Source organism: Vulpes vulpes, chromosome 5 (assembly GCF_048418805.1).
Source record: "Vulpes vulpes isolate BD-2025 chromosome 5, VulVul3, whole genome shotgun sequence".
Classification (NCBI taxonomy): domain Eukaryota; kingdom Metazoa; phylum Chordata; class Mammalia; order Carnivora; family Canidae; genus Vulpes; species Vulpes vulpes.
In genome coordinates, this window is record NC_132784.1 from 41,062,536 (window position 1) to 41,089,871 (window position 27,336).

A 27,336-nucleotide genomic window follows, 5' to 3' on the forward strand; every position below is an offset into this window, starting at 1 on the left:
GTGTTTACAAGGATCTCTTTTTAAAACCAAGCAGCAGGCATTGATTAGGACTCTCTCCATTTCCTGTTAAAACTGTTTTGTGGGGAGAGGCGCCTGGGTGGCTCAGTTGCTTAAGCATCTGACTCCAAAAAAAAAAAAAAAAAAGCATCTGATTCCTGGTTTCAGCTCAGGTCCTGATCTCATGGGTCTGGGGACTGAGCCTCACAGGGCGCTCCATACTGATTATCTCTATTTTTGCCTCTCCTCCACATGTGTGTGTGCGTATACACACACACGTGCTCTCAAAATAAATAAATCTTTTTTTAAAAAAGATTTTATTTATTTATCCATGAGAGAGACAGCGAGAGAGACAGAGACACAGACAGAGGGAGAAGCAGGCTCCATGCAGGAAGCCCAATGAGGGACTTGATCCCAGGACCCCAGGATCACACCCTGGGCCAAAGGCAGATGCTCAACCACTGAGCCACCCAGGCATCCATAAATAAATTTTTTTTTAAAAGACTTCTATTTATTTATTTGACAGAGAGCACAAGCAGGGGGGAGCTACAGAGGGAGAGGGAGAAGCAGGCACCCCACTAGGCCCTATGTGGAGCTCCATCACAGGGCCCTGGGATCATGACCTGAGCCAAAGGCAGATGCTTAACTGACTGAGCCACCCAGGTGCCCCTCAAAATAGATAAATCTTTTTTAAAAACCTGTTTTATGGGGAAATAAGATGGACCCACAGCATGTTGTAAAGGATCATAACCCAGCATAAACACAGCCTATTTATGAACTGAAGTTTTGGCTTCAATATAAGTACAAAATTTCATTCTGTTGCTGCTGCCTGAATGTCTTTTACACAGACTACATTTTGAGAATTAGCCTTTAAAAAGGGAAAATCAAACCTGTGTCTTAGACTTTGTGACACCTTGGTGCCCACATCGCATGCTCAGAACCCTGTGTGCTTCTGTAAATTTAGCTTCCTGATTCTGCTGCTGGCTCCTAGGACTTTGACCACAGTGATTCTGTTCTTCCTAGCCATCGAGGATTTCTCTGAATTTAATCCCCTTCTACCAAGTGTCCCTCCCCTCTTGAAGCCGGGTGCCAGGCCTGACTCTCCTGACAGCACTGACCCTCTTGACAGCATGGTTTTCACCCAAGCCTGGCATGGCAGCAATGACCAAAAAATCCTCTGTGGCCAAGTGCTTATGGGTTTATTACTAACTAAGTATAGATGTTTCATGAGCATTCTATCAGGAAAGGTTCTCCAAGAATCGGTCCTATGATAGGGTACATCTGGAAGAAGAAATGTGCACGAGCACGATGTTCAGTAATTTTCTGAAAGAAAGGTAATGGAAGGGACTTGTCCTACCAGCAATGATAATATCTGAGAAAGCAAACTAATGTAAAAAAAAAAAAATAGAAAGAGGTATCACAGTAATAAACAAGACAATGGAACAGAGCTTGCAAAATGAGAACCAGTGTCAGGAGGGAAAGATGCATGACTTAATGGGTAGCATACGTGGACAATTGACCAGCCATTTGGGAAAAAAATTCAGCAGGCCTCACCCCAACATGGGAGCAGGAGGTGCTTGATGGGAAGATGCCAACAAATGTAGCCAAGGGTATATAAACTTTCTTTGATGGCAGTGATACTGAAATGTATCTAAAGACATCAGAGCCATACCATGTGGCATTTAGGGCATCATGGTCCCAGGTGGGTGCCTTTCTGGCCCCCATGCTCCCCATGAGAACCCACAGATACCTAGGACACCTCTGTCCTGGTGAAAGAAGCACGTACCCTCTTGTTCTTGGGGAGTCCTTATGCCCCGCCTGCTGAGTTCTGCTAACTGTCCTGGAAATTCTGAGTCTGTGCCTAGAGTTCATCAAGTCTAAGTAACTTATTCAAAATGGCTCCTGGACTTTCCGGATTGTTCACTGCAAGACAAGGTAAATGAAAGATCAACTTCCAGGCCTTAGAGATGTGACTATTCTCTGGCAGGACCAGACCTCAGGCCCATCTCACAACCCTTCCAATAGATCCACCCCCTCATTCCTTATTTTATTTTATTTTATTTTTTTATTTTTTATTTTTTTGGTTTTGAGAGGGCAATTTATTGTCTTAGAGGGCACAGCTGAGGGATGGGGCTGTAGAGCTATTTCCCCTATGCCTCCAGGACACAACTCTCCTTCCCCTGGGCCACAGCTCTGGGGGCCACCCACAGACGGAAGAGGAGGCTCACGCTGCCCAAGGGGTTCTCAGGGAAGGACATAAAATGACCACATGCTTCTTAGACATGTCAGTGGCTGTAAACAGAGGGCTGAGGGGGCCTCCTTTTGGGGGAGAGGGGGTTGGTCCATCCTTGGTAGGGGGAGCAGGTGCCCAGCCCCTTTTCAGGCCCAAGAGCCATCTCAGAGAGGGTCAGGGAAACCAGTAGTCACTGGAACAATGTGCTACCCCCCGGGGCAGGCATGTGAACCATGGGCTTTGTCACAGCACACGCAGACACACACTTGTGGGGAGCCTTGGGCCAGAGCGCTAGAAGATGGGGATGTAGTTGTCGATCTTGGCGCGGTGACGCTGGGCAATGCACTGGGCAATCCATACAATGTTGCGACACTCTTGCTCCTTGAGCTTCATGAAGGCGTAGAAGATACCAAAGTGGAATTGGTTCAGGAAGGCCAGCTTGTTCAGTTTCACCTCATGCTCGAAGAATCGGTCCTCCAGGGTCTTGTCTCCAGGATTGCTGCCTGCACCCTCGAAAAGCAGCTTATATTCCGGGTAGTAGTCGGCCACGTTCTTCACCTGCTCATAGTCATCGGTCCGGGCCAGCTGGGCCAGGCCTTCTGGGTAGAGCCTTCTGCAGTGAAGAAAGAGCTTGGCACGGTCCTCCTTGGACAGCTCTGTGTCGAACGAGTTGATGGTGATGATGAAGGCTCGTCGATCAGCTTCAAACTCCAGGATGGGGCACATGGCATCCGCCGTGGTCCCGCCCAGTAGGGTGCAGAACTTGTAGAAAGACTCCAGGTAGGCCTTGTAGAGTGTGTTGCGAATGATCTCGATGTTCATCTCATCAAGGTCCTGCTCTGAAATGCAGTCCTGGAAAAAGGCCGCCAGGGGCGTGTCCACCAGAATGGCACTGTAGAGCTCGGCAGGTGTCTGCGCGATGTTCACAGCTTCCATCTGCTCAAAGCTGCCTAGTGGGTGGCACTTGGGCACAGGCTCGGCGATGGAGCGCTGGTGCAGCGTGCCCGTGATGGGCAGGGTGACACTGTCGATCATGTAGCTGTAAGTAATGAAGTCCAGGAAGCTGGCCAGTGGCTCATAGGCATGGTTCCTCGTGTGGAGGAACTCCACCACCATCTTCTCCTTAAGCAGGTCATCAATAACTGACACTGTCAACGGCGATGCCTCATTGGCCAGGAAGTTGCCTAGTCTGTACTCTGCAGGTGCAGCTTCAGGTCCTCGAGTGTCCCGCACTGCACCAGGTTGAGGTAGTCCGCCTGGCTGAGCACCCCGGCCTTCAGGCCGCGCACCAGCCCCTCCAAGTAGCCATTGTCCACGTTGAAGTAAAGCCCCGGGAAGAACCACAAGGCTGCGGCGGGGGCGGCGAGACCCGAGAACCCCGATCGGCCGGCGGACAGCTCGCTTCCTCATTCCTTATTTTAGAACATCTTCCAGCCAGATCAAAGATCTAAATATAAATAATATTAGTAATAGTCCTAATGGAAAAGAAAAAAAAGCTCTGAGAGAAGCATGAATGACGCATTTGAAAAATGGACAAAAGATATGAAAATAATCCAAAGAGGGCAAAATGCAATGTCAAGTACGTGTACAGAGAGAGGCTGGAATTCTCAAAGAATTATTTCATGCGTTTCCAAACAATGAATCATAATGTGTAATGATCAGATTGGAAATGATGGAAAAGATTATCAACAATGTTGGGTAGGAAATAGACCCTCTTATTCACTGTTGGAGGGTGTTGGTATAGTTACCCTGGAGAAGAACTTGGTAACAAGTATCAGAAGTTTACCAATACACTGCTGGTAGGAACCAGAAAATGGTACAACCGCCTTGAGAAGTAGCTGTTTTCTTCCACAGTTAAACATATCCATCATATGACCCAACCTTACCCTCCTAGGCACCCCAGGAACACGAATGCATGTGTCCCCACAATACCATGCACAAAAATATTCATAGCAGCTTTACTCATTACAGCCCAAAACTGGAAACAAGCCAAACATCTCTCAACAGATAAATATGTAAACAATCACGGCATGTCCCTCCATCCTTTCCAACCACCAGAATACTACTCATCAATAAAAAGGAATTGCTATTACGTACAACAACATGGATAAATCTCAAAGAAGCCCAAATACCAGAGTACCTACTGTATAATTCCACTTTTGAAAAAAAAAATCTAGAAAATGTAGGCCAATCTATAGTAACAGAATGCAGATCAGTGCTTGCCGGGAGCAGACAGCGGAAGGAGGCACAGATTGCAAACAGAAAAGAAGGGGGATTTGTGATGAAGGAAATATCCCTTATATTAATTATGAAAGTGGTTTCACAGATATCGATTTTCACAGGTGTGTGTATATGTACACATACATACATAATTTGTTAAAACTCATTAAACGTTTTAAATAGGTCAACTTACTGTATATAAATTACATCTCAACAAAGTTGATTTTAAAACTTTGAGAATGCAGGGGCACCGGGTGGCTCAGCAGTTGAGCGTCTGCCTTCGGCTCAGGGCGTGATCCCAGGGTCCAGGATCCAGTCCCACACCAGGCTCCCTGCATGGAGCCTGCTTCTCTCTCTGTGTCTCTCATGAATAAATAAATAAAATCTTCTTAAAAAGAAGTTTGAAAATGCATTCCCTTTGATCCAGCAATTCAGCTTTAGGAATTCTTTGCACACTTGTGCAACGATATATGTATAAGAATGTGAATTGTAGGGGAGTTTGTAACCTTGAAAATGGCCAACATCCCCAACCACAGGGCAGTAGGTAAAGAACCAAAGGTTGAGCAACTGTTATACCTCCAAGGGGCTGTTGTGAACTCCAAGGGGCTGTATCGCCACGCTTTGCCCAGGGCCTGGCACTCAGTGCATGTACAGACATGGAAGGAAATTTAAGATATAGTAAGCAAAAAGGAAAAAAAAAATCAACTTTCAGGATTAGATGCTCCAACCTCGAGTTCCTTTGGGGTCTTTCAGGCTCTGCGTCAAGACTAAGGGTTTGGTAGCAAGATTGTTCTCAGGTGAGGCTGGGCCATCCCTGAAAGAGGTGAGGCAGGATGAGACCATAATATGTCCCAGGGAGATCCAAGGAAGAGTCACAAGCAGAGGGTGGGAGCTTAGCCCAGCAGGGTGGGGGGAAGACACCATCAGTAGTTCCTCGGGACCCATGCCTTGCTCAATGCCAGACCCCTCCAGCCAGTCCCCGGAGGTAGTGATGTGCCCTCAGGATTCCATATCTGCCATGCTGGGATAGGAGGCCTCTTGGAATCACAGCGACACAGGGCTGATGGCAAAGACGGGGTCCTACACCCCATCGCTGCGACCTGGTGCTGGTGGACCCTTGCAAGGTAGAGAAAGCGGTGCGGGCAAGGGCAACAGGATGAACCAAGCAGAGAGTACAGGACCCTGGAGCACCAGGGATGGTTCTCGTTGTCAGAAGTTCCCATGCAGTGGGCGGAGCAGGAACACCAGGCAGCTGGCCCACGTGTAAATCCAGCAGAACAGGGCTTGGCAAGAGCTCGGGCTCCACGCTGCAGTGAGGGAGACAGGAAGTAGGGTCCAGAGGGGGCTCGGGGCACTGGGCAGGGCTGCTGGAAGTGCTGCAAGAGAGGAAGGGGGCTCAATCCCAGATGCATGGGGAGTCAGCCCTGAAGGGGGTGGGGAGCCCCCCTGGGCTCAGCCCAGTTCCTTGCTTAAGAGCACTGGGTGGTGTCAACAGGATTTCAGGCTTTAGGGACGAATTCAAACTCAGCCCTTTCAGGTGTGACTGAAGCACCTGATAGGATTTCTTTCTGGCCACAGCTGGTTAAGAAGCTGGGGCAGATCTAAGCCTCCAAGTCAGGGACATGAGTGTTCCCACTGGGAGGAGTTAAGGTCAGAAATAACAGAGGAAACGAGGCAGAGGGTGAATTAGTGCATTCCCACCAATCCCCAGGGTCATGTCTTATTCTTCTTTTGAGGGATGGATTTCCTGCAAGAGAAATTTGGTGGGTTTTTGTTTGTTTGTTTGTTTTTAAAGATTTTATTTGTTCATTTGAGAGAAATCACAAGAGAGAGCATGAGCAGAGGGGAGAGGGGAGGCTGAGGGAGAAGCAGGATTCCCGTGAGCAGGAAGCCTGATGTGGAATTCAATCCCATGACCCCAGGGTCACAACGTGAGCCGAAGGCAGATGCTTAACTGACTGAGTCACCCAGGAACCCCATGCAAGAGAAATTTGATTGGGAGACAGCATTCATCTCTTGCCAAGGTCCCTCCTCCAGTGCAATGCTGAATGGTTAGGGGAAGGACGCAGTGCCTTATTCCAGGCCTGATCCTCTGGATGGTGCCCTTTTTTTAAAGAAGGGGGGTGGGGGAGGACTGGAGGGACAGAGGCAGAGGGAAAGAGAATCTTAAGCAGCCTCCACGCCCAGTGTAGAACCTGACTCGGGGGGGTTATTTCTCACGACCCTGAGCTCATGACCTGAGATGAAATCAAGAGTGGGATGCTTAAGTGACTGAGCCACCCAGGTTCTCCTTAGATGGTACCCTTTCTAGCTGATGAGGCACTAGAGTGGTCTCAGCTGGGAAGAAGTTGTGTATTTCAAACTCCTGTGTCCTTCATTTGCATGGAAGGTGATGGTTTGCATTGCTGGGATCAAATTATCATCTCTCAGAAAGCATTCTTGGTACATAAACTTATGGAGAAGCAGTGATATATGTTGCTAGATTGAAGGCCTTAGTGCTAGAAGAGAGTCCAGGAACTTTTTGGAAGCAAACATAGAATAGAGTCCATTCTTATCCATGACCTACCACTTTCAGAGGTTCCCAGGGGCTACTGTTTGTTGATTGGAGCTCTGAAGGCCACTTTGACCTGTAACTTCACCCTTGAGATCACAGAATGTTCCAAAACATAGTTGTCCATGGCTGTGGCACTGACCCATCAGCTGGTAAACCTCTTGGATCACGTACTGGGTTGAAGAGTGTGCCTCCCCACCCCCACCCCCACCCCCACCCTGATTCACATTCATCTTCAACCTCAGAGTGTAACCTTATTTAGAAACAGGACATTTGGGATCCTTGGGTGGCTCAGTGGTTTAGCGCCTGCCTTCGACCCAGGGCATGATCCTGGGGTCCTGGGATCGAGCATGGAGCCTGTTTCTCCCTCTGCATGTGTCTCTGCCTCTCTCTCTCTGTGTCTCTCATGAATAAATAAATAAAATCTTAAAAAAAAAAAAAAAGAAAAAGGACATTTGTAGATGTAATCAGGTTAAGGCAAGGTCATGCTGGATTAGGTGGGCCCTAAATCCAATGGCTGGTGTCCTTGTAGGGAGAGAGAAAGAGATCTGGAGACCCAGAAAGAGACACAGACACACAAGGAAGAAAGTCATGTGACAACGGAGGCAGAGACCAGAGTACTATGGTTATAATCCAAGGAAGGCCATGGTTGCTGGCAACCATGAGAAGCTGCAAGAAGCAAGAAAGGATTCTTCCTAAAACCTTCAGAGGGAGTGGGCTCTGCTGGCACTTTGATTTGAAGCTTCCAGCCTCTGTCACTGAGAGAGGACACATTTCTGATGTTTGAAGCCAATAGGTTTGTTATGGCAGCCCTGGGAAACTAAAGCACAATACGTAATAATACTAATACGTAATAAAACCATAGTTCTTGAGGAAGGAGATATAAAGGATGACACAACATTATTTATAAGGGTAAGCAGTCGTCAAAACAACCTGAATTTTAAATTACTAAATTTTGGAATAACTAAGAATTCGTATCCCTCTGGGGTGTCTTCTAGTGTCACATCAGCAATCAGAGTGGAGGTATGGGTCTGAGGGACCTGGATTCAAGACCTGGATTTGTCACTTATCAGCTGTGTGGCCTTGAGGCCATTCCTTTTTTTTTTTTTTTTTTTTTTTTTTTGAGGACACTCCTTAACTTCTCTCTGATTCAGCTTTCTCATCTTTAAGTCTAGATTTATCATAGTTCCTACCCAAAGGGTTGATGTGAGAATCAAGTAAAATCAAATCCATGGAGATTGTGTGGGCCTGGCCCCTTGAAAGTGCTGTAAATAGTAGTTCCTATTATGTTTGGGACACAGTGATTTTTCTTCAATAAGCCTGCTTCTGTTGCCACAGGAAAAAAAATTTTTTTTTGAACAGACCAGAACAGACCAGCTTGTGCTGGCAAACACAATCTTTTCTAGAATTCATGAGATTCCAAGACCCCTTTGTCAGGGCATTAATGTCTGATCCCAGAGATCCAATCCTCTCTTCCACCATCTATGCAGACCGCCACTTACTGCCCATAGACCCACCCAAAGAAGCAGCTAACAACTAGAAGAAGCCCTTTGGTTTTCTGCCAAGAACATCAACACCAGATTGCTCCTAAGTATCATTCATTCCATGTCTTAAGTGGTTCAGTACCCGGCTGACTCTTAATACCACTTCCACTCAAATTGGAGAAGATGTGTCTCCACTGGACAGGTTTCACTTTCATGTCTTTCAGTGGGACACTGACATTATTCCAGGGAATAATAATAATAACAGAAATATCTCTGCTTGTTGGAGATTGAAAATGCTCAGCCTCCTTTAGACCACTGTACGGTGCCACTTCTTCTCAACATTCAGAACCCTATGGTGGGAAAGAGCCCTCCCTATACTGGTTTTTTAGCTTGTAATTTGTAGCTTCTTGCTTATCTTCTTTCTCCATTGGAATATGTTTTTCTACTGCCCATTTTTTTTTATGCTGAATTTCCTAAACTCCTTTCTAATGCTTTTCCTCAAGAATTGCCTCTTTAATGAATCAAGTACTTTTCACGTTCTCTGTTCACATTTGCCACCACCTACTGGGAAGATCCAGCCAGGCCCAGCACATACATACCCCCACTGGTTACTACAACACTTTCTCAGGATTTTCATTTATCCTGGATCTATATATAATTTAAGGTCCCCTTGAGCTCAGAAAAGTGTAGATTCCCACCTGCTGACATGGTTTCCATGCAAGATGCAGGGCTCAGACCCTAGTTCTCTGACCAATCAACATGTAAGTATTAGCACCTTTTCTTTCTTTTGTTCATAATTGAAAGCACAGGAATTTACATGGCAGGCCATCCTTGTACCCAGGGCCCAGGCTTAATGCTTGTTAACATTTAGCCTTATTTGTTTCAAACATCGCAGATCAATGGGAGCCCCTCCACCCTCACCTCTGCGTCTTTTCTTGCTCCCTTGGAGGTAAACACCATTTATATCCTGTCCAGAATTTTTTTTCCCTGCATTTGGTGGCTGAGGGAATGGGGAATTGGAATTATATTCATTTACTTTTTCCCTTTTCCCCTTCTTTTGGGAGCGTGGAGGGAGCTTTCTGAATGGGAAAAAATAAACCCTAAGAGTCAATTACTAGAGATGTGACTTATAAGGGTCTTTGTTCCAGTTGCAAATAGTCTGAATTTAATTTAAAAAAAAGTACTGAGTTACAATAGATGGGTCTGGTCCTTTTGACAGATCCTTTGAGTCCCCAGAATACTACCAATATCACATAAGTCCACAGGGACATGTATAATCCTACGTCAGCCTTTGAAGAAAAGTCAAATCAATTCAAGCCCACAAGATTTTCTAGTGCAAACTCTGCTCAATTCTGGCTCAAGCACCCAGGGGGTTACAAGTAAATAGTGAAACGCCATCTTTTGAGGAGCTGACATATGCATCAAGATAAAAACATTTTCTAAAGGGAACAGTAGGAGACAGGTTATAATCAAGCTTGAAATAGAGTGGGGAAAAATCTGAGAGCCAAAGGCAGTCAGAAGAGTGTGTTGGGCTGCAATCAGGATGCGAGTGGGTAATAGGGCAAGAGCAGCAGAGTGAGGAGGAAAATCAGGAATTGTGAAGGTTACATGATAGGTCTTTTGCTTTTATTTTGCTAAAATCCTTTCTCTGCTTCTCACAGCCCTTAGCAGAGTGTTATTTTTGTTTTTAGACTAATTAAATAAATATCAATTGTAGCAGCAGAAAATGTCATTAAGAATTAAAATGCTATTATTCTTAAGACACTGAACCTTGTTTCCTAATGTCATTTGGTAAGTGTTGTAAGTGTCCTGGACGGGGACTTTGGTGTCACAGAGAAAATCCTTCAACATTACCCAAACAGCTGCTGAATGGTGAGGGGGGGCCACTAGAGGAACAATTTTCTCCTCTGCCCTGAATCTCTTTCTTTTAGTTTCAAAGGCTCCTTTATACAATCTTCATGGGACTCCAAATATAAACTTATATTGTAATTTTTACTGTTTCCCATCAACCTCTTCTTTTATGGTCACTAAAATTCCTTGTTTACCTTATAAATTTGACTTAAATTTCAGTAAACTAAATCTTATCATTTACCACTTCTTATAAAATTAGAGGAGCATTTCTTTGAAAAAATGCTTTTAAAACCTAGATTTGCAAACTGTATGTTCAGAATGATGAGTTACAGAGCTACAGATTGTAGCAAACCAACATCCTTTAAAATTAGCATTAACATTTTTTCTGATATTAAAAATGATACATGTAATTGTAGAAAGATTGAAAAATTTAGGGACTTATTTTATTTTATTTATTTTTTTAAAGATTTTATTTATTTATTCATGAGAAACAGAGAGAGAGAGAGGCAGAGACACAGGCAGAGGGAGAAGCAGGCTCCATGCAAGGAGCCCGACATGGGACTCGATCCCAGGTCTCCAGGATCATACCCTGGGCCGAAGGCAGCACTAAACCACTGAGCCACCGGGCTGCCTGGGAATTATTTTAAAATAATATCAAAAGTCACAAAATTTATGAAAAGGAAAAAAGATATATAGATAACCATTTGTAATTTTCTCATATATATTGTGAAGTTGTTTTTTTTTTTTTAATTAAGTAAGCCCTACACCCAACATGGAGCTTGAACTCATGACCCCAAGAACAAGAGTCACATGCTCTACAGACTGAGCCAGACTGGTGCCCCTATTTGTGTAAATTTTTAATACGGTTGTGATCATATTGTATGCATAATTTTGTTTCCTGCTTTTTTCACTGTTTATTATTTCATCATCACTTCCTACATTTTAAAATATTATTTAAAAGCATGATATTCAGTGACAGGATAACACCTTCTAGTATGGATATATAATTAATTTAATTAAAACTATTATTGGGCATTTAGGTTGTTCCTAATTATTTGCTACAGCAAATATGCATATCCTTATCATAAATACCTTTGCAAAATCTCTGAATATTAAAATTTTTTTTTTTATTTGAGAGAGAGAGAATGAGTAAGGAAGCATGGATGGGAAGAGGAAGAGGGAGAAGCAGAAGCTGCCTCCCCAGGCACAACCAGGGGGAGCAACAGAGGGAGAAGGAGAAGTAGGTTCCCCGTTGAGCAGGGAGCCCTATGAGGGGCTGTATCCTGGGACCCTGAGACCATGACCTGTACTGAAGGCAGATGCTTAACTGAGCCACCCAGGTGCCCATTTGTAAAATTTTTAACAAAAAAAATGATTTATATTTAAGGTATACTACGTGATGTTTAGACATATGTCTACATTGTGAAATTATTATCACATTCACACTAATTAGTATGTCCATCACTTCCTTAGTTACCGTTCTGAATATTTCTGTAATGTGTACTCCTAGAGGTGGGAATAGAGTCAAAGACTATGGACATTTTTAAGACTCAACAGGTATTACCAAGTTGGATTCTAGAAAAGTTGTACTAATATACATTCCTGCCAACAGTTTGTAAGATGCAAATGTCCCTGCAGCCTGGCCACCAACAAATATAATTATAAAAGTGCTTTTCAATCCAGAACTTTGAGATGGCTCTAAGAGTTGGGGCTTCGGAGGCTGAATGCCAAGTTCAGCAGGCCTGAGTGAGGTTGTGAAAGGGGAGCTGGGAGCACACAAGAAAGGTTTAGAAGGGTTCTGCAGATACTCTAATGCCCCTGGATATCTTCAGAGACTTTTTATGAGCCGGCAGGTGAGCAGCATGTACATGAGTCTGTTGGGCAAGCTTAGAGGTACCGAGCAGAGGCAAGTGCTATAGGCATTTCTTCTTGGCATTTCTTCTTCTTAGGCTCTGCCTAATTTCTCTTGCCTTGGCCTTTGCTATAGTTACTCTCAGTGTAACCTACTGACAGCCTTAGAGCAACCACTTCTGCTTCAAGCCAGTCAAGCAAAGGCATGATGAACCCAAACATTCCATTGGAATTAACACCCACTGACATCCCCAAGAGTGGTGTTTCCATGTCACATCTTGAGTCACCTCCATTTCCAAACAGATTCAGAATCTAATGCTCAGGGATACGGGGGAGCATACAGTGGTCTCCTGGTACTTCCCTCCTCTCTCTTCTCCACCCATCAGTGGTGCATTAGAACCGGCTTTTACCAGCTTGTGAGAGCTGGTGACTAAATGCTCAGGAATTCTGAGAGCCAATTGTTAAATATAGTTATTAGTAAAGAATTAAGTTATATAAATACCACCAAATACCATTAAAAACAAAGGTGATAAAGACCCAAAACCTACCACTTGGTTATCTTACTACATTTTTTTCTTATTTATATGTGTTGAGTCTGTATGGTGGCAATAACATATAATGGCATGCTACTGCCCAACCCTTTTCAACTCAAAGTTCAGCAATTTGACACTGGCAGCTCGAAGTAGGCTAAGGTGGAAGTGCTTACACTAAAGGCAATGGTCAATGCTGTAAATTGGGACTTGATTTATTGTCTTGCCCATTGTCTAGATTTATGAAAGTCTAGATAGAGAAAATGTTAATAACTGAGGATTACATTTAAAAGTGCTTCCTTGGGGTTTCTGGGTGGCTCAGTTGGTTAAGTATCTGCCTTCAGCTCAGGTCATGATCTCAGGGTCCTAGGATTGAGCTCTGCATCAGGCTCCCTGCTCGATAAAGAATCTGCTCTCCTTATCCCTCTGCTGCTCCCCTGATTGTGCTCTCTTTGTCAAATAAATAAATAAAATCTTTAAAAAAATAAATAGGTACGTGCTGTCTGTAGCTATTACATTATGGATAGCACAAAAATATTAAGGAAATATTCTTCTGGTATTGAAAACTCTTACCTGATTCAGCAGAGGAGTCACTCATGCTATAATGAATGAATGAAGTCCCAATTTGCACTGATGTAGAAGTATAAACTGAAAAATATGGTGAGCGTTTTAGCTTAAAACTATTTTATTTCTAAACTGATATGACAGAACATGGAAGACTCCTAACTCTGGGAAACAAACTAGGGGTGGTGGAAGAGGAGGAGGGTGAGGGGGTGACTGGGTGGCGGGCACTGAGGGGGGCACTTGACGGAATGAGCACTGGGTGTTATTCTGCATGTTGGCAAATTGAACACCAATAAAAAATAAATTTATTATTAAAAAATAAAATAAAATGATATGAAAAAAATTATATGAAGAAACCATTGACAGAAAATTTTATAGTAACCTTCAGGTGGTATTGTGACTTTTTGCCAGTGTGACATACAATTACTTTTCAGATTTCAATACCTAAAATACCAAATGACAGTGACATTGTAGTGAAGCTGAAGGAGGTTTAACTGTAATTAATACAATGTTACAAGGCTGAGAGAAAGCTTAACAGTAGATCACCTATCAGAATTAATGAGAACAGGGACACCCGGGTGGCTCAGTGATTGAGCGTCTGCCTTTGGCTCAGGTCATGACCACGGGATCCTGGGACCGAGTCCCACAGAGGGCTCCCCGCAAGGCACCTGCTCCTCCTTCTGCCTGCGTCTCTGCCTCTCTCTGTCTCTCATGAATAAATAAATAATATCTTAAAGAAAGAAAAGAATTAATGACAACAAACTTATTGGAAGAATTCTGATTTGGGATGCAACTCCACTTACCAGTGATGGCTGATTTATACCCAGAGGTCAACCATGGATATGAGAATTTGACAAAAACACGAATACTTTCGGTAAGCATCAAATGGCTATATGGAATTGCTAATAAGGAGTATTATATATATTAGTATTGTTTATAAACTGTGTGCTACCTATTCTTTATATCAGCAAAATTTATCAGGTAAACATATATTTTTTCACAGAGCTCATTTTGAAACATTTCCCAGTTTCCCTCTGCTTGTCACCCACCTCTAGCCTATACTGACCACACCCACCAGTAGGTTTGAGTTCTGTCCAGAGTCCCCCTCCGGGCCAATCATGCTGAATATTATAGGCACCTGCCTTTAGACCAGCACTCTGATGCCAACGCTATCATAATTGGGAGACGGCCGTGGGCATGTCTCAGCTCTGCACAGCGCCCTATTCTGGTTTGGTCTGGGCCCCAGGGCCCCTCAGGTCCCTAGCTAGGTTCCTATCACTGCAGAGAGCATTTTCAAGACCCAGTTACTGTTCCCAAATGTTGGGTTCTGAAATCCCTGACTACATTTTAAAATAGTCGCACAAATGTCATACCACGTTTTTTTCCCCAGAAGGAGCTGCCAACTGTATATTTTCTAGCCTAGAGAATTCTTACATTAGATGTTTTAACTTGTTGTTTTGACAATGTTGACTTCTGCCTAGATGGTGATCAAGTTGCTTTGTTTGTGGGATCAAGCAGGGTCTACTTAGCCCACAGGGGCAGGTAGGTGCTGGTATGAAATGATAATTAGTGAGAACATCGCTTCCCTGAGCCAGTATGGTTTTATCAACTTACTCCAACAGTTAAGTCTCATAGGGCTTGGTAAGAAATAACTACTCCGCACGATTGAGAGACTCAAGAAACGAGGAAGGCAGGAATAATCTCAGAGCCTTTATTTCAACCGCCTCTTCTTTAGCATTAAATTTAGCTAAGATCGTTGCCTTACACAACTCCAAACTTTATTTTATTCTTTTCACATGGACTTATTTCCAGGATCACGCATTCCCACGGGAAGCCCCAGGGAGCTGTGTTGGTGTTTTCAAAATTAATTTATGGGCCTCCGAGGGCACTTGACACGGTCTCCTTTGCCCAGGTAACGCAGGAACTGGCCAAGATTTTGTACGAGACAGATGTCGCCTGGAACATGAAGTGAAATGCCAGTGCCACAAAACAAACTCCAGGTCTGAACAAACAGAACAAACCTATCATTTAACCACGTACACGGCCCGCGGGGGAGGGGGAGGGGGTTGCAGAATTCATCTAGTTCCTGGACCATTCGCATATTATTTTTGTTTGGTGACTATATTAGCTCCGAATCATTTAATTTTTAAGAGTAGTGTGCATAAACCATCTTGGAGCTCAACCTGGGGTACACCGAGCATCCTGAATAAACACGCACACCTGTCAGAGATAGAGAGCTCTAGATGAAAATTCAACACCTCTTCCCCCTCCATCTAGAATGTCAGGGAGAACTTGGAAGACTGGGAGGATAAAGTGTTGGCTAATTTCTGTCTCGTCTCAGTAATGGGATGAAGGTGACCAAAAACTGAAAGTGTGTGACACACCATGTAAAGATAACAAGTCAGGAATACAGTCTCAGGAAGGGAATCCTTGCAACGATTTCATTAAGAAAATTAGCCTCGTTGTTAATACCACCTATTGGATCCTTCCTCATGTAATTCTTTTGTTGTTCACACAAAGAACTGCACATTCATACTCCCAAGCTGAAAAGAGCAAACAACATATGGTTGACAAAAAGCTCGTACCTAGAGCAAGATTTTTCAGAGAGAATGTTCCCAGCAAGCATGGTGTCGCGGTGGCAGTTCCAAATGCCTTAAGAAGATAGGTGCCATCAGCGTCAGGGCCAGGAAGCCCAGGGGCTGGTGCTCCCCCTGCCCATGTTTTTTTTTTGGGGGGGGGGGCTCCTTTTCCACCCTTTCCTGTTGGATTCAGTGCCACTCAGGCCCTACTGACCCTTGTCCCATAAGTCCCTGCCTATTGATCAGTGCTCATGAGGGAGATATTTCCAGCATTTGTTGTTGAGTAGGGTTAATAAACCAACAGGTGAGTGAAGCTGCTGAATGCATGCTAAAAATCAAGGGTTTCTGTCCTCTCCTCTACTTTGTCATCATATCCTGACACTATGCAAGGGTATGTGAAGGTGTGCACATGCGTGTGCGCACACACACACACACACACACACACACACACAGGTCAGTCTGGAGTCAGGAGCCGGGGCTTTTTGCTACTTCTCTGCCACAAATAGCATGGTTTAGAACACCTCGCACATCTGAGACCACTTTCCTCTTTCGTAAAGTGAGGGGGTAAGATTAGATGATCATGGGGTCCAGCCCAGCTCAAACAGCTCAAGGGCCAGACCTGCTGCACCTCATACCTATGAAAGGAGACAGACAGAAGGGCTCAGCAGTGGGGACAATGAGAGTACCCGTTCCACCCCACCGATGAACCATCGCCTTCCTGGCATGCAGTCCCCAAATCGCTCTTGCATTCTCATTTGGCCCCTCCTCTTCAGAGCATCTTCTGGGCCCAGCCCAAATGCCTGTGATTAATATCACAGCTCAATTAAGGTAGTTAGCAGATGGTCACGGAGGAAGAAAGGCATAGAAGTTTTCCTGGGAGATCTTTTTCAGGGTGGTTTAAGAGGCTGAGGCCAGGGAAAATTAGAACAATTGTTCTTACTGGAATTTCCCAGTAAGGAGCCCAGGTACCTACCTCCCAGAGGCCTCTGTGAATCCTAGGGATGCCAAAAGGAAACCCAAGGAGAAAGGAAGGCCAGCTACTTTTCTGCTCACATAAAGAGCTGCTTATGTAAAAATAGATACCCCACTGTTCCAGTTATCTACTGTTGCATAGAAAGCTAGTCCAAGATGTACTGGCTTAAAACAGCAACCACTTTATCGTATTTCCCAATTATGTGGGTCAGGAATTTAGGAAGAGCGTGGCTGGTGATTATTCCATTTCACGAGTCATCTGTAGAGGTCATTTCGTTGTTGCTGGGCCGGCTGGTCTGGGGCCAGGGCAGGAGGAGGGGTGCCCAAGACAGCTTCTCTTGCAGGTATGCTGCTTTGGTTAAGGATGGCTTGGCTCAGCTGGGACCATTGACTGGAGCAGAGTGGTCTAGGTTTCTTGAATTTCTTACTCAGCAATCATGGCTCCCACAGAGAGTATTTGAAGAGGCCAGGTAGAAAATACAACTTATGATCTTAGCCTTGACGTTTCCAGAACATCACTTCCACTGCATTCCACTGATGAAGGAATTCACATGGCCAACTCAGATTCAAGGAGTGATGAACTAAATTCCACCTCTCGGTGAAAGGAGCAAAGAATTTGCAGCCATCTTTAACCCACCACACCCACCCCACACCCCAAAAAGAGAAATACCTATAGCAGGTCCATTGGGTTTTCAGCTACCGTGCAGGACTGCCTGCTTCAGTCAAGGGCACTGGGCCTTCACCTCCATGGACATAACACTTAACCCAAACACTGGTGACTTAACTCTAATGACCAAATCCTGTGGCCTATTTTCTCTTTGCTGCTTGGCCTGTAGTATTTCTGCATCTCCTCATTCATCCTTCTACTTTTTCTATTAATAATAAATAATATGGTGTTTTCCTGAATTCCTTCAGGCTGCTATAACAAATATACGTAGACTGAGTGGTTTCAATAACATTTATTTCTCACAGTTCTGGAGGCTGGGAGGACCAAGATCCAGTGTCTGGCGAGGGTCTGCTTCCTGGCTCGTAGACACCTGCCCTCCATGTATCTTTACATGGCAGAGAGAAAAAAGATCATCTCTCTCATGTCCTTTCCTATAAGGGTGCTCATCGGATTCAGGAGGACTCCACCTTCTTGATCTAATTTTCTGGCAAAGGCTCCGGCTCCAAATATCTGTCACCTTGAGAGGCTGTAACATGAATTGGGGTGGGGGTGGGGGTGGGGGTGGGGGCTGTGCCTTCGGCCCATAGCAGTGTTCTTTTTAATCACAAAGTAACACATGCTCACTGTAGAAAATAGAAGGATGAAAATGACTCATAATGCCACAATCTGGAGATAAGCACAAGTAACACATCCCTCCATTCTTTCTTCTGCACATACATATTTACATTTGTAGCTTGCATTATATATAGTTCATATCTTGCCTTTTCAATAAATAACTTGTGTCCATTTTGGTAAATGGTCAAATACTCCTTCCATTATATTTTAATGCTCACAAACGCTTTCATTACATGGAATGCCCATAATTTATTTAGCAGTTTCCTAATTGCAGTTCATTTAGGTTTTTCCCAAATTTTGACTTTGATAAATAATACTCCAAACATTTTCACATATCAAGCTTTGGCCATATGTTTTATTATTTCTTTATGGGAGACTATGAGAAGTGGAATTCCTGGGTCGAATACCCTCACCCTGAAATTCTTCCTTCCATTGATTTCTGGTCACTTTTTCCTTCAGGATCCTATTATCTCTAGATAATCAGTCCTTAGCATAAGGCTTCGTCTTTTCCACTGCTTATGGCTGGTGGTTCAAGTCCTAGTGATGTAGAAATTGTTGGGGTTTAGAGCCCACAGCCAAGAAAGAATTCTTGAGATGTCTTCGGTGCACAAAGGTAGCTTTATTAAAGCACAGTAATGGGACCCATGGGCAGGAAGAGCCGCACTGGGGTCATGAGGGTGGCCCATTATAGACTTTCAAGTTGGGAGGGGGTTAGGGAGAGTGGAAGTCTCCCAGGAATTTTAGAAGCAAGGATTCTAGGACCTTGAGGGGGCTAGCTATGGTTGGGAAAGGATCATTTATTACTGTCTAGTAAAACCCTAGTCCTGAAACCCTACAGATGTATATTGGTTGGTCAAAAGCTTGGGGGATGATTGCCAACATGTATCTTGGGAAGTAGAGATAAAGGAAGTTTCCAGAGGAATTGTTATATGTTAAAATAGACCTACAGGATCCTGGGGGATCGGGCTAAGACCATCTGTTGCCCTTAGCAAATTGTCAATATCCAGGCAGCTGAATTCCTAGAGGAATGTCACTCTGCCTGTTTCCAGGGCTGTAGGCAGTAAGGAAATCAATTTTTTTTTCTTTTGCCTTTGTTTTCCATACCACTGGGACCTAGTAAGAAGGGCCTGAGTTTAAAATTCCAGAAAAAGAAATAAAAATATTATTTTCAACTGGCAAAAATGTATTCTTAATAAACCCAAAGAAGGAAACACAAACATTAGTAAATATTATTTAAAAGTTCATTAAGGGGGAGCCTGGGTGGCTCCGTTGGTTAAGCATCTGCCTTTGGCTCAGGTCATGATCCAGGAGTCCTAGGATCCAGCCCTGAGTTGGGCTCTGTGCTCAGCGGGGGTCTGCTTCTCCCTCTCCTTCTGCCCCTCCTCCCTGCTCGAGCTCTTATATCTTCTCTCTCTCTCTCTCTCACTCTCTCTTTCAAATAAATAAATCTTTTTTAAAAAAGTTCAACAAAATGTCTGGTTGTGAGAGTCATCTTCAACTTTTAGTACTATATGTAAAAAGAAACTATAATTAAAATAGTATAATTTTCATAAAGGCCAGCAAAAATATAAAATAGTTGAGAATCTACTGCCACTGGAGCAAAATACCATGTTCCTTAAAAGAGAGAGGAAATATGGTAATATAGCCGTTCTCTCTAATTCTAAACCAGAGTTTTAACACTATTCTAATTAAAATTCTAATTGCATACTTTACAGACCTTAATAAAATAAGCCTAAAATTCATTTGGGAAAAATGAAAGGAATAGTGATAAAAAGAATAGTGAGAGACAACTACCTTTATCTGAAAATTGATCTTTTTATAATACTCAAATAGTCAAAATGATGTTTTAGAGATTTGCTCTAAAACATAAGCCAACAGAACCAAAGAGAAATGGAATAGTTTTAATTTATGTATAAAATTTAATATGTAAGAAATCAAAACAAACCACAGAATTATTGTTCGTATAACAATGGTTATCTGTGTGAATAAGTATCAGTAAGTAGAAAAATTCATTTGAACCCACATTTCTCATCGAGGATATTAAAGAATAAGTTTTTATTTTAAATGTGAAGATTAACAAAAATACAGAAAATGATTAAAGAATTAATAAGCATTTTTCAAGCAATAGAAAAACTTGTCCCCCAAAAGGGACATTTTTTAAAAGATTTTATTTATTTATTTGAGAAAGAGAGAGACAGAGCAAGGAGTGAGAGAGCAGGAGGTGGGGACGGGGCAGAGGAGGATGTAGAGGGAGACAGAGAAGCAGACACTCAAGGCAGACACTTAACCGACTGAGCCACCCAGGTGCCCACAGCAAAGGACATTTTTAAATAAATTCTTAGAAGATCAGGGGAAGGGCCTATTCTAAATGTTACTTTCCTTATGAAAGAATTTATTATTTCATGATCTGAAAGGTTCTGGAAATAACTATACCTCTGGGTCCCAGGGAACCATAGCCACTTAGTTTCAGGGGGATGTAGTCTATACAGGAGAGGTCAAAGCTGCCCAGGGACCTTCCCATTGGTGACAGGAAGCCTGTCCAATTTTAGGTACCAGCATCTGAAATCGTCTCAGTGACCAGCTTAGCACCTGAGGCTTTCTGTTTCAAGATAAAGTGGCTACTCTCCAAGGGAAGGGAGGCACCAGCAGAGAGGTCTGTGAGGCAGCTTTCTGAGACACTAGCACAGGAGGCAAAAAAACAACAGAGAAACCGGTCTGTGGATACAGGGAGGGCCTTGGAGGACCCTTCTACAACTGGAAGTCAGGTTCGGGTTGTTTCTCCATTATACCTCTTATGACACACTGGGAGTGAGTCTGGACCTCAGGCAGTTAGCTGGGGTGGAAAACCTATGGCGAGAAGAGAAGCCCATCAGATCATCATTACCCAGGACTGTCAAGGAAGCCACGTGTTCACTGGTTGTCTTCCAGGAGAATCCTAGGGCTGGGTGCCAGCTGTGCTGGGAAGCTGGCTGTGTCATGCCCCAGTTGGTCCCAGCAATAACAGAACATTCACCCTTTGTCTATTTCCTTTATGGCCTGAAAGCGAAGAGAAAATACACCCTGTACCATTTCCCAACTCAACAGACATCTTTAAAAATGCAAGGGCCTCACTTGTAAGAACAACGCGTACTTTAGGAAACCTACCTTTATGTATCAGATGTATCAGAGGCATTAACACCGTGTGCTGTAAGAGGGCATTCTAGCATTCTAGTTTAAACACACGCGGGGGAGAGGGGCTGACTACATGAGGGAACCCTACGGTGAACCATTTGTCAAGCAAATAATCATCCCCGATGATCTCTCTCTGAATCTGGATTTTCATATTCCAGATCAGATTTGCTTGAAGGAAGTGCTCTCTACAAATTTATCTTCTGTTCAAATTAGAATTCATCAGTATCCATGCAACCTTTGGAACAAGACTTCTGTGACGAGCCACCAAACGGGTGTGTCGTAATGATCCAATGCCATCAACAACTTCAGCTCAGTTTTTGCCTTTTATCCATACTTCAGAAAATGAAGATACCCTGTTGAACAGAGGTATATTCTGTTTCTTTGTAAAACTGTAGGGCTGACTCCGCAACAAAAGAGGGATGCGAATATGCACGGAGAAGCTCAGGCTCCCTAGTGATCAGAGAAATACAGATTAGTGTCCCCTGGACACCTGTCTCTTCCGGGTTTACGTTCTGGGTGAGGTGGCTGACAAGTTTGGGAAGCGAGGCCTCAGGGCAGGACCACCTCTCCATCTCTTAGTGGTAGCCTGGACGGTCTCTGCTAGAACAAATGCTAAGTAGTTTTAATTTGTGGAAAGGAAATGTTATTTGGAAAAATAAAGTTCTTAGTGCTTTTACACTGTGCTAGGGCTTGGAGTGCCGGAGAAAGCACTTTGAGAGCAGCAATCCAGCCACATTATTAGTAATTCATTTGCTTTAGCACATATGGGAGATAATGAGCTCCTTGGCCCTGTGGTCCAGGTGGTCAGCTCTGCCAGCAATGATCTGGAAGTGCTTCTGAGCCGAGCACCATGTGGGCCACTGCAGGGGGTGAGGGGGCCTTCCTCCTGCTGCAGCTGCTCCAGCAGCTGGGATGGAGGCTTATCCTTTTGTCTGGTTAAAGCAAGTGTCCAGGTTGAGCAGACAACCTGCAGTTCTGCAGCCCGGACCACTGAATGAATGAGGGAATGCTCGCAGATGCCCAGTGAGCCATTTTTGGTGCCACCGTGAGTTTTCCTTGTCCACATAGGACCTGACTGAGCCAAGCTCTTACATCATCGAAAGTCCCCTGGTGTCAGGGCCCTCAGGTTGGGTGGGGCACCGAAGATGTGCATTACATCCAGAGTGGATCCCTGTGTGTTTTCTGCACATTCTGTGCTAGACTGTGAAAATGAGCCCTCTACGGTAGAATATAATAATGCTTAGTAAATTCACGTGGAGCATGGATCTTAGTAATCTTAGGTAGACCAAACAGATAATATGCCAAATATCTAAAATGGCTCAATGTCTCTTTAATCGTCAATGGTAAGGGAAGAGAGCGATACTATAACTTTCTTACTGTAAACCCAGATATCTAATGAATATTCTTCACTGGTTATTGTATGTATCCATGGTTGATTAAAAAAAAAAAAGAAGAAGAAGAAAAAGAAAGGAAATAACCCACTAGTTCATCTGTAGAGTGGGATCGGATCGCATGAAATGTTCTCTCACAGTTGGTGTGCCCTTCTTTTAATTGTGTTGCTGGGCTGGTGCTGAAATGAGCTTACATTTCTCAGTGTGCACTAATTAATGCTACAGAGAAGTGGCCAGGAAGTATGCTGCCTGAGAGAGGAATTGAGTTGGGGATTAGCATTTGAACAGCATTTGCTGGGGGAAGGCAGAGGCAGCTGGGTTTGTCGCCCATGCAGAAACCTGCTTTGCTTACATTATCATAGCACTTTGATTCTAACATGTAAAAAAAGTCTTTCATCCATTCTTTTGTATCAGTTCCCCTAACAGGCAAGCGAAAGATGTGATGTCACCATCAAGATGCCCTTTTCATGGTCACCGATTAATGGATCAATCAGGGACCAGTGCCATCCAAGTGGCCTATCAATCACCCCTACTGAAGGACAGGATTGAAATCATGCTTGTCCAATCTCTAGCTGGTAGAGAGAAAGGAAGAGACCAGAATCTTGATATGTCAGCCCTGCATTCATCAGGACCATGGGAAATCCAAGCCCTCTGTGAAGCTTCCCTAATTTATCTGGCCCCCCTAATGTCCTCCTTCTGTAATCTCTAACTGCACCTGTTGCGTTGCACCTCCTCTCAACGTTTACTGCAGTCACATGGATCCCATAATGTTTCATGAGTGCTTGTCTCCACTCATTCAGTGGTGAGATACAACCTTGGATGGCATGGTCAGGCCCGTGACAGGTGAAACTGGGCTGATAGCTCCATGGTGAGTGTTACTGGTCAGGTTCCTCAAGAAACAGACTCTGGATGGAAATTAGCACACAAGGCAATGATCACAGTGTGTGCTTGGGATCAACCCCCACAGAACGGAGAGAGAGGAAGCAGCATTGGCAGATACAATCCCATAAGGCCTCTGGAGCAGAGACGGCCTTTCAGAGTGGCCCCAAGCTAGGGCAAGAGGGACTGTATGGACTACTCCAAAAAGGAGAGGCAGCTCTCCTACTGGGGCAACTCCCAGGGGCACTGACGGCTGCTGGGCTATCTGCCCATCAAAACTTTGAGCAACTTGAGCAGCAGGTCTTTCAGTTCTGAAGATCCCTCTTCTCAGCAGTGGGAAACAGCATCCACAACAATGAATGTGAATATTTGGAGGAAGAACATGAACATTTCCGCTAGAGGAAAGAGCAAATTCAAGAGTTCACTTGGTGTGTAGAAAAACAGAAAGGAGGAATAAAAGTATACTGAAGAGAACATGGTCGAAGACAGGAGTGGAGAGGGAGGCAGAAGCTTCTGGGCCAGGAGTTCTGTGTCTATTCTGGTGGCAATGGGAGCCATTTCAGTGCTTTAGCAGGAGTGAAACGAGATTGATGTGTACTTCTGCAGATCACACCGTCAGGTATAAGTGGGCTGTGGGGTGAAGAGTGGCAGGAGGGAAGCAGTAAGGGGTTGTAGCAGGTTGGGTATGAGAGCACAGTAGCTTGGATTAGGGTTATGGCAGGAAAGCTGATGAGCAGTGGTCAAAATCGGAATGTATCTTAAGAGTAGAGCCAATGGGTCTTGCTGATTGGTTGGGTATCGGGTTTGAGGGGGAAAGATAATTAAAGGGTACTCCTAGGTACCGTAGCCTGCCCAAGTGGGGAGATGGCTGGAGAGTAGGGTGGGGGAGATGGAAATAGTTTGGGTGTGGCCAGTTATGAGTGGAGGATAGAAGGGCAAATGAGTTAGGATTTAACTTGAATTGGTAAGTTTGAGATTCCCGTCTTAGTCTCGGTTCCCCAGAAACAAATTCTGAGACAAGAGTTTGAGTGCCATAGTTTAATCAGAAAGGGTCCAAGGAAACACAAATAGGGAGGGGGAGAAACACAAATAGGGAGAGAGGGAAGAGAAGACAGCCATAGGGTGTACTTTATCCAGCAAGTTTCTGATGTAGAGACAACCGGAGCTTACGAATGCCAGTGAACTCTAGAAAGCAGTATAGAGCATGTTCTGAAGAGTGGTCCCACCCAAAAGGTAAGGATGCTGGAATATTTGTCGACCACTCTTATGTGTGCTTCTCAGTTATTAATTCCTTGGCACTTTCGGTCAGCCGTTCGTTTGAGCAGAGTGGTTTCTGTCAGCCAGAAGAAGTCCCCAGGCAAAGAGGCAGCTGCTGGCCACCAGAAGTCAGGCTGGTAGGTGCTGAAATGGTATATTGATGGGAAAGACTAGAAACAGAGTCGGGACCTAGTTAAGTCACCAGATAACACACGGAGGTGCTAGTATCTAAGGGAGCCAAGCCAAAGGGCCAATTCATAGTTGACTCTAAGGTCACAAAGAAAAAAGCACATAACCAGATGAGGCAGTGGTCTGATCTGAGTGATGACCAGGATCAGAGCTTATTAGCACTTGGCACAGCTTTTGAAGGTCCCAAGTCAATAGTAGTGGATGTCTCCAGTTCTGGAATCTCAGTAGGATTAAATAGATCATTAAGGGATGTCAGATTTGCTTCTCTGGGGAACTTGCTGCCTCAACACTGATTAGGTAACTTTCTCAAGGTCATCTATAGACCTGAAGTTCTAGAAATGTTCCTTTTCTACAAATGCTGAAGCCGAGGTGCAAGAAAGAGGAGGGCTTCTCTTAGACTCTCCAAGTTTGCCAGCGTCCCCAGCTAGAGAACACCGCACACATAAAAGCTCATCTCAGTAATTGTTTCCGCGAAGGAGGCATGGCTATTTTATCAATATTCATGAAAAATGATTTTTTAAAGCTAATAAGCATGTCAAAACATCTCAAACCGGAAGGTCACATTATTCAGAATCCTTTTCTTCTCCTCGAGTGCTTTAATTGGGTGTCATCTTTCTGTGACAGTCCAGCACAAGTTCCCAAGCAGTAGCAATTACTCCATTACTTAATCAAAATCCCAATCAATTAGGGACTATTGTCAAATGTAATCATCTATTTATTTTAAACAGGCTGTCTTCTCTTCACTAAAGTCACAGTCAATAGAAGTGTTAGAATTTTCCTGAGGAATGGCTGAATGTGACCTCATTGCTTTCTTTCCCAGCCCCTGGTCATCTTGTTTTAATGGATTTTCAAGGCGGGTGTCTTCCTTAACCAAAGGGGGAACAGGGGGTGGGGAAGGCAAGTGCTTTGCAATTTAAATCTCAGCAGCCTTCAGTTTGGAGATGCTCCTGAAGTTTCTCCTAGGCACACGGGAGGAACCGAGGTCCCCTCAGGTCCGATTTTTGCTGTTAGCAATCTTTACTTGGGTCCTTCATGTTTGCTTGGTTTAAGTGTGCTCTTGAGAAGTGTTTATGATCTTGCCCAGATAAACTCCATCCTTTCAGTTCTCATTAACTCCCAGTCAGAGGTTCCTAACCTAAAGCCCATGGAGTCCTAAGAATTCATAGATTCATTTCAAGGATTCCACAGACCATTTCAAATTATTCCAAATTTGATGTGGCTCTGCATTTAAGCTATTCCAAAGTAAAGATTTTTCTACAGCTTCCCAAAGAAACAAGTCCCCTGAAACAAGACTGAAAACCCACCTTTTCCCCCTGATTTAAAAAAGTTTGCAAACAAATAATTTTCCTTTGTTCTGTGTTTTCCCTTTGATCCAGCTCTTCATTCAGGGCATCCATCAGGCTGCTCCCCCTTCATCAAATCATCCAAACTGCCTTCTACAATTATTTTTTTTTATTATTATTCATGCAAGATTCCTCACAGTTATACTCCAAACCCATACAGTGAGGTAGGAAATTATTTCTTGCCTTCTGATTCTTAAAGTGGTTAATTTTTCCCCCTGGAACAGGCATTAAGATTTTGTTTTTTCCTCATTTATTTATAAACTGGAAACTTAGACTCTGCTCAAATAAAGATGTTTGAGGTCACCATGTTAGGGAACAGGAAAATTATTTTTTTTAAGATTTTATTTATTTATGAGTGAGAGAGAGAGAGAGAGAGAGAGAGAGAGGCAGAGACACAGGCAGAGACACAGGCAGAGGGAGAAGCAGGCTCCATGCAGGGAGCCTGAGTCTCCAGGATCACGACCTGAGCCTAAGGCAGGTGCTAAACCACTGAGCCACCCAGGGATCCCCTAAATAAGATCTTAAAAAAAAAGTATCCTGAGATCCAGCCCAGCATCTGGCTCTCTGCCTAATGGGGAGTCTGCTTCTCCCTCTGCCCATCCCCCTGCCCACCACTCCTGCACTCTCTCTCTCAAATAAATGAATACAATCTTAAAAAGGAAAAGAATCATTCCAAAGCTGGTTAGCTGCAGAGGATTATATATATACAAAAAAGGGGAAGGGGTGTATGTGTTTGCAAGCAATTCTCCAAACACTCGTGGGTCGCCAGGTATAACTTGTCCAGTTGTATAAATAAACTAAGGTTTATTGCTTTTCATACAGATGCATGAAATACCCTTAAGTCGTTGTAACACATTATGTTTTGATAATGATTATTCGCAAGTATGGCCTGCATGCCTCTGCTTAACAGGTTTTCTGATTCTTATTTATGGATTCTCCTTGAAGTCACTTGAGATGGTTACAGAAGGCTGACAATAGTTTCCTATTTTCAT

General features: G+C 44.0%; 1 long non-coding RNA gene and 1 pseudogene across 1 annotated transcript in view; both read right to left on the bottom strand.

Moving 5' to 3' along the window:
• Positions 1 to 2,068: 2,068 nt before the first annotated feature.
• Positions 2,069 to 4,098, bottom strand: LOC112919289 (V-type proton ATPase subunit d 1 pseudogene; annotated as a pseudogene).
• A 13,679-nt stretch (positions 4,099 to 17,777) lies between these two features.
• Positions 17,778 to 27,336, bottom strand: part of LOC112919290 (uncharacterized) — a 53,530-nt gene continuing 43,971 nt past the window's right edge. The window contains exon 5 of the long non-coding RNA XR_012001552.1: positions 17,778 to 21,735. This is a non-coding gene — a long non-coding RNA (uncharacterized lncRNA). The remainder of the gene's footprint in view (positions 21,736 to 27,336) is intronic.